The sequence below is a fragment of the Lissotriton vulgaris genome, chromosome 6, assembly GCF_964263255.1.
Source record: "Lissotriton vulgaris chromosome 6, aLisVul1.2, whole genome shotgun sequence".
Classification (NCBI taxonomy): Eukaryota; Metazoa; Chordata; class Amphibia; order Caudata; family Salamandridae; genus Lissotriton; species Lissotriton vulgaris.
The window spans coordinates 1,899,905,639-1,899,917,214 of NC_141694.1; the positions used below are offsets into that span (position 1 = coordinate 1,899,905,639).

Consider the following 11,576-nt stretch of genomic DNA (forward strand, 5'->3'; position numbering starts at 1 on the left):
GGCGCAGGAGTCTGGTAGGCTGCATGTTGTGGAGCGGGCCTTGGAAAACAGCCTGTGGATTCACTGGAGCCTTCAAGGGGGCACCGCCGCTGGCAGCGGCCGGACCAGACATTAGTCCCGGGTGCAGGCAGTGCTGGTGCAGTCTCTACCGTGCTGTGGGCGATGGGCGCGGCTGCGCGCGGGCGTGTCCGGCGTGGGCACTCCCTCCTCTTGCTGATCACCCTTGGGCTGAGGCCCTGTGGTGTACACGGCTGCTGGCACGTGTAGGCCCTAGGCAGGCGAGGGCCACTGGAGCAGGACCTGCTGTACACTGCGAGATGCACAGGCCCTTGGGCCAGAAGGATCCCTGTGCAGTGCCCAGTTTCCCAGAAGTGGGGCACACTTGCTCCAATAACATGGGCTTAATGGCAGATGGGGCAGGTCAGAAGAGCTGCATCAGGCGATACCCTTCCTCCTGTGACAGGGCGAGTGGTTTCTGGCAGCTTGGATCTCCCTTGCAGGGACGGTGGGGGCATGAGTTCTTCAGCAGGCCCCAGCTCTCGGGCCGTTCCCTCCCCCCGAGCGAGCGCACTGTCGGAGACGAGCGGTCCTGTCTGCCGGCTTCACCACGTGGGGGGCAGGAGCGCGAGCGGCAGTGAAGAAGGACGGGCCCCGGAGCCTGAGGCAGGAAGCGCAGGGAGGGTGGCGCGCACGGCCGGCCGCCTCCGCCAGCGGAGGCCTCACCTTAGCGCCGGTCCTGGCGCAATGCGACACTCTTCCTTAGATACTCAAAGAATGAGCTGGGAGTGCTAAGTTTTAGAAAGTGCAATTATTTAATCACAATTAGCACAACAAAGTCAATGATTCTAAAGCAACAGTTCTCAAAAAACAATATAATTCTTGTGTTCTCAATATATTTCTTTATACTGCCAACAGCCGACGCGTTTTGTCCCGGAGATAGGATGTCATCAGGGCTGTGAATGTAAACACAAAATGTATATATATAACATCAATGTACTCAATAATAATCAATTCAATCTGCGATTTTCGGGAACAGTGAGTCCAGTGGAAGCGGACTATCTGGACCTCAAAATATACGCAGAAGATGGTCAACTCCACACTAACCTCTTCAGAAAACAAACTGCTGGCAACTCCACACTGCACGCCAGCAGTAGCCATCCACCCCAATTAATCAACAGCATACCCTATGGGGAACTGCTAAGACTTCGTAGGAACTGTTCTAAACCCTCGGATTTCGAAGCGGCTGCTTCGGAATGCATATCCCGATTTAGAGCTAGGGGATATGGCGAGAGAATGCTCCGTAACACTCTAAACAGAGTAAGGAAAATAGAGAGACAGTCCCTCTTGACCAGTAATACTGAACAGGTCAACCGAAGGGGTTTGCCAGGTGACAATAAGGGCAAGTTCAGAGTTATAACTCCCTACTCAACAGGTGCGGATAGCTTCAGAGCTATGCTACGCAAGAACTGGCATATTCTTTTAACCGACATGTGCTCAAAGAAGACCTTCCAACCCAGCCACTCCTAACCTTCAGTAAAGCGAGATCACTAGGCGACATATTAGTGCACAGTCATCTTGATAAAGTGTCTCCAAGAACTAACACTTTAAGGGAGCAACAAGGCTTTTACCCCTGCGGCCGCTGCAAAGCGTGCGCAGGTAGTAAACGCGTACTCTCGTATACAATAACAGAAACTGGCAGGAAAATCTACATAAATAAATTCATCACCTGCAGCACACAGTATGCCGTCTACTGCTTGCAGTGCCCCTGTGGCTTACGCTACATTGGGAGCACGATCAAGGAGATAAAGCTCAGAATATTAGAACACATGCGAGCCATCGACAAAACAGATCAGACCTATCCGGTGGCTCGTCATTTCGCGGAAGCACACAATCGAGACCGGAATAAGCTCCAGTATTTCGGCCTCGATATTGTACCCCCTAATATTTGTGGAGGTGACCGTCTACGCAGATTAAGGAGACTAGAGTCCCGATATATTATCGATCTGTGTACGAAACATCCCAAAGGTCTTAACAGTGGGGAGGAGATGGCTTTCCATCTAGGGAAATGAGCAGAGAACAACAACTGATATACACTATTCCTAGATGATAGTGCACTTTATTGAACTGGAATTAGAACTTCTTACATTATCATATTTGGAACAAATGTATACCAATGTATATAATAGCTCTGAAACCTGTATCCGATTTTCCGTCTTGTATATATCAGCGTGTGAGAGACACGTCATTGTTACTTAACTTACAGTACCTGTTTTTGCCGTATAACCTACCACTATGAATTTAGGAAATATCACTAATACCTTGTGATCCAGATTGAATGAATCTAAATTTGATCGGGTATAATGCAGGAGTCTAACTTAGATGTCTCTCACATATTTAGCTTTCCACTGTATATAAGATGCACTTTAATCACATTTGTTCTAATTTTGAATTCACGTTATAATTTTCATTTGAAATGTGATTGAATACTGTGAACAATTACACATGCCCCTTCTGATGTTGTACGCGATGCATCTCACTCTATACCCACTTGTCTCAACCCCCCTCTCAGCTACGTCCAGCTTTCAGCTGTGGTTTGAGAATTGATTCATTTTCCTTTTGTGTACAGGTGATTTGGAATATGTATTGTATATGGGGACACAAGCCGATCCACGGCTTTATTGTTTATGTCGATTTTATGACGTTTTATTGTGATAAGCCTAGCAGGGAACAATGCGATTGCCCATCTGTGGGCTTTACAAAGCAATTTGCTATTGTCGTGTTACATCTACTATACACTACAAGATGGCCGCCTCTGTCTCATGCTAGGCTTTAGTCCCCTTGTTTGTGTCCACAACTGACTGGAAGTGGGAGTGACTATGTATGTTAAAAATAATGTCGGAAACAAACACAGTGCATCACACACTGACGAAGGCAGACCGCCGAAACGCGTCTGTGTGCACCCCTCCGCTAAATAAAATCTAGCGCGTTTGTAACCCTCAACCTCGAGTGCTGTTGTATTCTTTCCAAGGAGGAGTGGGAAGGACTTTGGAGCGTTAATATATATATATATATATATATATATATATATATATATATATATATATATATATATATATATATATATATATATATATATGAGTCAGGTTCCGCATCTAATATTATTTACAAGAAAAACAAAAATGCATGTGTTGTTATGACACAATACAGCCTAGTACCATAAGGTAAAAATATTACTGAACATTTCTGTGACATTTGCTCGAGAGCAAAGAGATTTGGCGGGAATTTTTACATACAAAGTCACCAATACCGCTCTTTTACATACAAAAATTATTTTATTACATATATTTAACATACTGGGGTAGTATGGGCAACCTGATCGAGATTTGACTCCGTTGGCAAAAATTATGCCATATTAATTACATTCATTTATAGTCAGCACGTTGGGAAGGGCTCACCTTAAAGAACAGTACTACTTCGGTGCTTCAACATCTGCAATGTTTCAATTCTTTAAATGTAGGAGGCTCCCAAGGGCAATCATACACCTTCATCAATCTAAAAGTGTAATACCATATTCTATTAGTAATAGAAAATGTTCAGCCAATCGGAGTCTGCCATCTCCCTGACTCCTAGTTACTGAGAAGCGTGGCCTTTCAATAAGAGCTCATCCTCTCTAAAACCCCATTAATATATGCATTCCACAATTTCTTATTCTCTATCCCCAAGGATATTATATAGGCAAACATGGCCCATGGCAAGTTTATTCTAGCCGGACGACCCGCTCAAGCCACCTATGTTCAGAGACCAGGTTTTTGCTCGCCCGGCTTGCGACTTAATCAACACGTCGCTATCATCAGGCCAGGTGCCTTTGAAATGGAAGCATGCGGTAGTAATGCCCATTTTGAAAAAAACATCTCTCGAGCCTACAAAATCGGAGAACTACCGCCCGATTTTGCTTCTCCCGTGGCCAGCCAAACTCGCGGAGGCGCATGTCAACACCGCCCTCACTGGTCATCTGTCGCGGGCCAACATTCTGGACGACACCCAGAACGGTTTTCGGGCTGGCCACAGTACCGAGACAGCACTGTTATCTATGGTCGAGCACCTTCGGGTAGTTCTGGATGCAGGTCAAACGGCGGCGCTTGTTTTGTTAGACCTAAGCGCCGCCTTTGACACGGTCTCCCATGACATTCTCCTGCAACGTCTTGAGGAGATAGGGGTGATCGGCACTGCACACCAGTGGTTCCGTTCGTTTCTCAGGGATCGTTCCTTCTGTGTGGCGTCCCCGCCCTACCAGTCCAAATGTCATCCTCTGTCTCTTGGGGTCCCACAGGGTTCCTCACTGAGCCCCACGTTGTTTAACATCTACGTGAGGCCGCTGGCTGAGGTTGTGAAGCTCTGTGGTATGACCATGGTGTCGTACGCAGATGACACCCAGCTAGCGGTCACGATCAGTGGGGACTCTGGGGTGGATGCCCCAAGATTCAGAGAAGGACTCAGGGCAGTGGCTGGTTGGATGACGTCCAACTGTCTCCAACTAAACGCCAAAAAAATGGAGGTGATGATGTTCGGGAAGCGGACGGACCTATGGGGAGATACTTGGTGGCCCTCTGAGCTGGGGCCGACCCCCACTCCGGTTGCGGAGATCAAAAACCTTGGTGTTTGGCTGGACCCTTCCCTCAACTTCGTTGGCCACACCAAAAGGACGGCGGCTTGCTGCTTTGGCATCCTGCGCAATCTGCGCCCTGCCCTTAAATACTTCGATGCCGCAACTCGTCAATTGGTGGTGCAAGCAACGGTTTTGGCGCGGTTGGACTATGCCAGCTCCCTTTTTATAGGATTAAACCAGGCTGAGTTAACCCGACTTCAAAGAGTGCAGAACGCTGCGGCCAGAGCGATTGTAGGTCTTCCTAGGTTTTGCTCGGCCGGTCCATCTTTGCGAGCCTTGCATTGGTTACCCGTTAGGCAGCGGATCCACTTTAAAGTTTTGTGCCTTTCCTTCAAAATTCTGAAAGGCCTTTCACCTCCCTTACTGCACCAACTCTTGCGCCCTTACATCCCGGGCCGCACTCTGCGCTCGCTAGACCAAGAATTAGCGGTAGCCCCTCGGTTCAAACTCAGTCGGGTGGGGGGTCGCTCTTTTAAGGTGCGGGCAGCCGCACTCTGGAACGCTCTCCCTTTGAAACTCCGGACCTTTGGTGACCTGCTCTCCTTCCGCAAGGCCGCTAAAACTCATTTATTTTCTGAGCTTTGTTAAATCCTTCACTCCCCATTTTCTTAATAATTATTTCTGTTCCCCAGTTGTGTTGTGTTCCCACCTTGTCGGTGCGCCGGGACGCTCCTTCGCTGGAGCAGCCGTGCGCAATACAAATAGCACTAACATAACATAACATAACATAACTCCCATTACGTCACTGCGGCTTCATTCTGTCCCAACATAAATAAATGTACCTATGAGCAAACCAGCTAATATTGTCCACATCAGATATATCCCTTCATGACATATTTCAATTCTTCGGGTATGTTTCTCCAATCATCACACCTATTGTGATCAAACAGATCTTCATTTAGACTCCTCATTCGTTAAACATTATAAATCTAAGGCCCTTGCATCTCTTACTATATAAAAATATATCACCAACATAATGGCATATATAACCCCCGTACTGTTACAATTAAAAAACTCATTATTCCAAAATTGTCTGTTACTATTGTACTTGAAGGTTTTGGTCTTATGCAGTCTGGAGTAATAGTTACGAGAGAATTTAGAGAAATACTAATAGTGTGACGTGTTTTGTTTTCTTATGCCCTATTAGAATATGGTTTTGGCAGTGAAGAAATAAGGTCTGGAACGGAAATTGCCGAGACAATCATTTTTTAGATACTCGGGTGAGTGACTGTTGGTGATATATTTTTATATAGTAAGAGATGCAAGGGCCCTAGATTTATAATGTTCAACGAATGAGGAGTCTAAATGAAGATCTGTTTGATCACAATATGTGTGATGATTGGAGAAGCATACCCGAATAATTGAAATATGTCATGAAGGGATATAACTGATGTGGACAATATTAGCTGGTTTGCTCACAGGTACATTTATTTATGTTGGGACAGAATGAAGCCGCAGTGACGTAATGGGAGAGGCTAGAATAAACTTGCCATGGGCCATGTTTGCCTATATAATATCCTTGGGGAAAGAGAAAAAGAAATTGTGGAATGTATATATTAATGGGGTTTTAGAGAGGATAAGCTCTTATTAAAAGGCCAAGCTTCTCAGTAACTAGGAGTCAGGAAGTTGGCAGACTCCGATTGGCTGAACTATTTCTATTACTAATAGAATATGGTATTACACTTTTAGATTGATGAAGGTGTATGATTGCCCTTGGGAGCCTCCTACATTTAAAGAATTGAAACATTGCAGATGTGGAAGCACCGAAGTAGTAGTGTTCTTTAAGGTGAGCCCTTCCCAACGTGCTGACTATAAATGAATGTAATTATTATGGCATAATTTTTGCCAACAGAGTCAAATCTCGACCAGGTTGCCCATACTACCCCAGTATGTTAAATATATGTAATAAAATAATTTTTTTATGTAAAAGAACGGTATTGGTGACTTTGTATGTAAAAATTCCCGCCCAATCTCTTTGTTCTCGAGCAAATGTCACAGAAATGTTCAGTAATATTTTTACCTTATGGTACTAGTCTGTATTGTGTCATAACAACACATGTAATTCATGTTTTTCTTGTAAATATTATTAGATGCGGAACCTGACTCATATATATATATACATTTTGTGTTTACATTCACAGCCCTGATGACGTCCTATCTCCGGGATGAAACGCGTCGTCTGTTGGCAGTATAAACAAATATATTGAGAACACAAGAATTATATTGTGTTTTGAGAACTGTTGCTTTAGAATCATTGACTTTGTTGTGCTAATTGTGATTAAATAATTGCACTTTCTAAAACTTAGTACTCGCAGCTCATTCTTTGAGTACCTATTGGATAGTTTGGGGTTGGACGGTGCCCTAGTAGCTGGTAGAAGTGCAAATTAAGGGGATTAATTGATGAAATTGTCCCTCAGAGTGCACCAAATTATACCCTACGTCGTCCATCTCTTTTGTTAAAGTACTCTTCATTAGCTGTGCACCTGGCGGGTACGGGCAGCAACCGGGAGCGGGCTATGCACCCGCTGCCGTATCCCAGCGGCAGCTCAAGGGCATGCAGTGCGAGCACCGTGGACACGGGGTCTCGGATCAGCTTGTGTCCACTGGCGAGGTGTGGGGCAGACCCGCCTCATCGCCAGTGTTGTGATGCAGGTCACCAGGGCAATGGAAAACCTGGGCCACTAATTCGGGCCTACACTAATTACACAGATGGACACAGACTCACTTTATTACTACGGGCCGAAGACCCCGTGCGGTCTCGCGCGCCCTTTTATTTATACCCTCGGTGAGCCCGCCCTCGGGTGTGTGTGCGTGCATGCATGTGTGGACGGGCCGGGTGGTTCAGTCATTACACCTTGTATCCTTCCCACCGTCCCTAGGTGATGTGACTGCGTCCCCCTTCGACCCCACTTAATGGAACTCTGCTCTCCTGGTTTTTTTAGGGGGTCTTGACCTGAGAAAATCTACTAGGTGTATATATATGTATATAGAGATAACTCTAATCCCTAGTATATGCAGTAGACCTTTGTACTCTCTACCATTCCTATGTGACTTCGAGTATATCCATTTGTATCTCTTCCTTGAGTGACATTACATCTTGTACATTTGCAATTTTTTCTGTTTGTATCTTTTATGTAACGCGTGTAATCCTAGGTCCTTATGTTCCGCAGTCCTGCCAAATATCACGCATCAGGCGTGACTCTAACGCATTTCAGTGTGGTGATCCGCATCACCCCACTGAAATGCAAAGTCACGCATTATAGCCTCCTCACCTGTCAGTCAGAGCGCTGCTATATTCAAATGTACCATACAAGCTACAAAGGCAGCGCAATGTTCATGGCAGGCTTGGGGACTGGCACAGCTGCAAGCGCTGAACACAGTGTTACAATCATGTATTACTTAGGATACCCGTACTGCATTAGCGTTCAGTGACGTCAGGTCGTCAGATTCATTTTGCCCAATGGTAACCTGGACATTGTACGTGATTTTAGCGACCGCAAGTGGCATCAAGTTTGCATGAGCTCAGCTGCTGCCTGCCCTAAGGCGTGCTGGCTGGTGAAAAGCAGCAAAGCGTGGCCCTCGCAGCACGTGGTGGGGGGTTTACAGCTATGGACCCAGCCGGCGGCTCGCATACCGGCTTTCACACACTGCTTCCCTCCTGAGAGCAGCTCACCATGGCAGTGCACCCACGCGGTAGACAACCGGACAGTCGATCCCACCGGCAGCGCCTGTAAAACAGTGTGTGTATGCTCAGGTCCCGGCTGGGACACTATCATGCAGCACGAGGAGTCGTTAATGCCATGCTCAAAAGAAGTGTGCTGCTGAGCCCAATACATCAGTTGCTTTAAGTGCGAAGGCCACACAATTATATTGGAAGAAGGGCTGGGAACACAGCAATACTTTTAAAATGATTAGCCCTGCAATGCGACCGATGGACCCGGATGGTCCCAAACCCTGCCGGCACGGACCACGGCCAGCGGCCCGGGGGAGCCCAGCACACGAGAGTTTCTTTGTGTTGTCACGTAAAGATTATAGCGCGAAATCGACCTGAAGGTATTGGAGCGCGCTTTACATGAGCACCAGTTACATTGTACTAGCACACGTTCACATTTTTTCCCCAACATTAAATTGGAATGCAACCCTCGGAGACAAACTAATTGACAGGCTGCAAAACTACCCGAACTGAAGACAGGTAAGAGGCACTAGACTTTAATTCACTACTAATATGTAGCTCAAGTTGATAGCATAATTTACCCCTTAAAGAAACCATCCGGTTGCTACCGAGCACATAGTTTTCTACACACAATGCTCATGGAATCCGGCGCCCGACCTACCAGTCCAGAATGACCTTCTAATCACATATACATACCATCTAATGTTCCACCCTGAGATTAGCTACGACAGCAGGCGCAGCAGGCACCATGGGCTGCAGGGACAGTTCAGCCCCCAAAACCCATATTCCGAGCCTGACTGAGAGATGTCTGGCTGTCAGTGACTGCTACCTTTAGCAAAGGAAAATAACAGCCTAACAACTATTTAAACAGTTTAAAGCCTCAATAGTATACAGAGTCATTCTGTATTCTTTGTTCTTTATTTTTTTAAATGCAGAGGTGGCGTCTTTTAAAACTCATATGATCGGAACGATTGGGAAACATGGAAGAGAACCCCACCCCTAACTCCCCTCCCCCTCCTCCTCCTCCTCAGCCTCCCCTCTGACTCACCAGGCCTCACAGCGCCTGTAGATGAAGCCTCCGCTTCGAGGCGCCCTCGGGGCTGCAGCTCAACTTTGCGCGAGTCGGACTCAGTGGCTGCGGGCTGCAGCAACTGAGGACGTCACTTCCGGAGGTAGTGAATGCAGATCTACGCATGCGCCTCCCACGGGCTACAGCCTAATTGGGAAGTGGGCGTAATGGAGGTTGAGTGTAGATCTGCGCATGCGCCGAACTAGGGTTGGGAGTTTGTGAAAAGCTCAAAAGTTTACAACTGCGCGTGCGCAGACTTTAGCTACTATTTGGGATCGAGAGCGCGTTTAGGGATCTGTGCATGCGCAGAGGGACTCATGTTATCCTGACTGTGATCCGCTGGGGTTTGCGCATGCGAAAGGGACCAGTACCCTACCCTGCCTGCAGCCGTTGGGATCTGCGCATGCGCAGTACGACCCGTGGTACCCGGACCCTTAACCTCTGACCCCAGGGTTTGGTGCAGACAGAGCAGGATCCCCGGTGCAGGGGCGAGTGCAGCGTCATCAGAGCCGGGGAGAGACACCGGGGGAGGGGGGAGGGCAGGGCACGAGTCGGGGTACCACGCGGGTGGACGGCATCCCCCCACTTATTTTCGAGGGTTTTCCAGGGTGGACGCCGTCCACCCTGCGAAATCAAAACGCCGTCCACCCTTTTCCATCAAAACCGCGTCCATCCTTGCCTGCTGCCTGACCTGCCTCCGGATGTATGATCATACATCGCGCACCATGATATCGCGGCCCGCGGTTAATACATCGCAAAATCCAACACTTCGCAATCTTTCACATCGCACGTATTTACAACGGCAATGCGTTGATTTCTAATGCCAAGCATGAAACATCGCAGGCGCTTAGATCGCACGCCATGACAACGCGTGCTTTGCATTTTTGTTCTCCCAATGCATGATTCCCCCTCTAACCCTTGGCCCCCCGTTGCGCCCCCCTCCGCCCGCAGTTTTGCACGGGCACTCACACATGTCACAACACGCTCCTCGGTTCGGGTACTACAGGACCCCTTGTCTCTACAAATATGCTAGTTGGTCATTTTTGGAGACCGAAGGGGCCTAGTGTATCCTCGTGCACAATAACAAATGCGCTTCTTAAAACCTGCTCTGAGGGGTGAAAGGTCAAGTTTAACTCCAGGAATCGGCTTGTCTTTTACCTGTTCCCTGGTCTCAGGTTTCTTGCTCTTAATATCTCCAGGTACCTGCTATGGTTAACGTCAGCGTGCTCCAGGGCCGAGGGTCTCCCTGTGGCGCATAGGCTGCTTGTAGGTAGATTGGTATACAGGCACGACCAGTAATGGGCGGCAGAGAAGGGCGTGGGTGTATTTATTAGGGTGGTTCTCTGAGAGGTCACCTGGGTGGCAGAGAAAATGACGTGAGGCAGGAGGGAGACCTGTGGAGATTTCGTTCGTGAATAAAATGCATGGGAGAGGAGAGTTGGGTAGGGCAGCCAGCTTCTGCGGTTGAAAGGCAGTGATTAAGGGGTAAGGGAAACACCTAGGGTGAAGGGTGATAGGCCAAGGGGTTGCAGAGAGAGTCGGATGAGTTAAGGAGAGTGGTGAAGGAGGGATTGATGGATGGATGCAAGGGCGTGAAAGAATTAGAAATGGGGGAAATGCTCATAAAGGCGACGGTCGAGTCAACGTTTTGCAGTGCAGAGGAGAGAGAAATTGAGGATTGAGCTAGAGAACTAAGTACCTGCCGGTTCCACACTGGAACCCACAAACAGAGGTATCTCTGAAGAGCTGGAAGGGGCCCTAGAGAGGCCTTCATGCTGAGATGGCAAAGTAGTGATTGTGAGAGATGGTAGGGTCGCAGCTGGAAGGGTTCAGAGGTAACAGGCTGGCTGAGATAGTTGAAGAGGGTCCTATAAGGGGGGAGAAGGAAAGAGGGAGGTGGAATGTGATTGGAAAGGTGGCGTGGAGAAAGAGAGCAGATGAAGCCAGTGCTGGAAGGTTGAGGAGTCGGGAGGGAGGGAGTAAGAAGGCAGCAGGGAACAGGGAGTGGATTGGATGCTAAAGGGGGGAAACGAAGGGAGGGGGCATGGGCCGGGCTGCGTTACCTGGGCTTGCTGGTGCAGGCAGGTGCAGGATGTTGTCACTGAGGTTGCATCTATGCGCCACAACTGGCTTGTTTTGGTATGACCATACTACAGGCTACACCCATG

General features: G+C 47.9%; 1 pseudogene across 1 annotated transcript in view; it reads right to left on the reverse strand.

The window, feature by feature from the left end:
* The window catches only part of LOC147709837 (uncharacterized), a 128,152-nt pseudogene extending 118,654 nt beyond the window's left edge, over window positions 1–9,498 (reverse strand). The window contains exon 1 of the transcript XR_015296740.1: window positions 9,388–9,498. The product of XR_015296740.1 is annotated as an uncharacterized LOC147709837 (transcript). The remainder of the gene's footprint in view (window positions 1–9,387) is intronic.
* Window positions 9,499–11,576: the final 2,078 nt, after the last annotated feature.